This window comes from Austrofundulus limnaeus, unplaced genomic scaffold (genome assembly GCF_001266775.1).
Source record: "Austrofundulus limnaeus strain Quisiro unplaced genomic scaffold, Austrofundulus_limnaeus-1.0 Scaffold687, whole genome shotgun sequence".
Classification (NCBI taxonomy): domain Eukaryota; kingdom Metazoa; phylum Chordata; class Actinopteri; order Cyprinodontiformes; family Rivulidae; genus Austrofundulus; species Austrofundulus limnaeus.
The window spans coordinates 195,832-197,734 of NW_013953089.1; the positions used below are offsets into that span (position 1 = coordinate 195,832).

General features: G+C 37.2%; 1 protein-coding gene across 2 annotated transcripts in view; it reads left to right on the plus strand.

The window, feature by feature from the left end:
• lima1a (LIM domain and actin binding 1a) overlaps positions 1 to 1,903 on the plus strand; it is a 41,592-nt gene that overhangs the window by 30,147 nt on the left and 9,542 nt on the right. The window lies entirely within an intron of this gene.

The following is a 1,903-nucleotide window of genomic DNA, read 5'->3' on the forward strand; positions in this document are numbered from 1 at the left end:
CCCATGGGATCAAGGGTGTGCCATGGGATATTTAGCGCAGCTCAGTGAGCTGCGCTAAATATTTAGTTGAATTAACACTTGGAGGTTTATATGTAACAACAACCGTTACTGAAAGGTGATTTGTAAGCTTGATTTCTAATTGCAGAGATTCAGACTCAGTTGATAATTCGATTAGAATGTGAGTATTTCTTGTGAACAAAACTGCAACACCACCTCCAAGCCTATCAGTACGGTCTCTACAATACAATGAATAAGAACTAAGTGTACGACTAGCTAAATCTGAAATAAATAATACAGAAATAATATTAAAAGTAAAACTAATATCACTGAGTTTCTAGTGAGAAGTTGCCATCTTGAATTCTGAACTCCCACTTTCTGACAGGGAGTTCCCATGGATGATCAACATCCGTTATGGGAGACGTAGTTTATGGTCGATGCYGACTTTAAAGCAGATTATTCTGAGACATTAGTACTGTGCTATCCAACTAAATTGCTCAGTTACCTAAAGCCAACAGCTCAGGGGCAGGACAGTTATCTTTCACACCTTTTTAAATGAGTTTTTATTGCATTCAATTATAAATTTAAAGTTCACCATTGATTTAAGAAACAATTTTCATACCAAGTAAAAAAAATTTTTTTTCCAAACTTAATCTTAATGTTAGGAGTGCTGTCAGGGAGTGAGACACAGGTGTGTGGTTACCATGGTGACAACAATGAGCCTCTGGCAACAGCTGGAACACTTCAWCAGAGTTTAATTACTGCTGAGCTTTAAAGAAGTCGGCAGTTTCTAATAAATTAAAACCTTCGGTTTCCAAAACCTGAGAACAAAACCTGAGGTGAAAACATTCATCAATCTTCATCATCTCCTCCTCTTGTTTGTGGCAGACCTGTTGAGACAGAAGTGTTTGTGTGATTCATGTGAAAGTTCTGATTCAGACCTGATTTACTTTCACCTCGGCTCGGCTCAGCTCTGACGTGCTGCGTCCTGCAGGCTCTGAGCCTGTCAGGACTGGAGGCTCAGCTGTTGGACCTGAAGGTGACGGGTCACAGCTTCTCTTGGTCCTGTTGTGTAATCTGGACCTTCAGGACATCAGACAGTTTGAGCCGTACCTCTGGCTGCGGGCCAGAATGACGACTCATTGAGACCCGATTTACCTCAACACCAGCTCAGACTTGGCTTTAATGATCCGTCTGTGGTAACGGTACACAATACAGCCCGCTACACACAGTACTTACTCTGGACACACCCTTGGTACATATCCAGTACAAACCTGGCACATGTGCAGTAAGTACCAGGTACAGACTGTATCGGGTACGTACCTGGTAAGTACTGGGTACCTACCTGGTAGACATGGTTGTGTTATAAACTTTACAGAGTTGTATAGTAATAAGTATGTTTACTTTAAGTAAACAGTAATTTTACAAAGTTTCTTTTATGGTAACTTACTTTTTATTTCATTACATTCAAAAGACAAAAATGATATTTTACATAATTACTATAAAATTTAACACCTAGCTACTCGTTACAAAATTAAATCTGTCTGAATTTATAATGAAAGGAGTTGTTTATGTGTTCTAAAAAAATAAAGTGTTGAATTTACTCAAACAAGTCAACTGGTTCCACTAGAGTAAATATTAAGCAATATACATATTTTCATTAAAAGAACATTGTCGCTCAATTTATTCAACTTGGTTTAGTGGAATCAGTTTGGTTCAGTAAATTCAACAGTTTATTTCTTAAACAGCGAGTAAAAGTAGTTTTACTACTGGTTTATTTTCCTGATTTTTACTAAAGTCCTTTTCTGTTAAGGTATTATTATATTTACCATTTACTTTTTACTTTTACTTACTTTTCAAGTACTTTATATATCTGTGGAATTTGTGTGTGTGTGTGTGTGTGTGT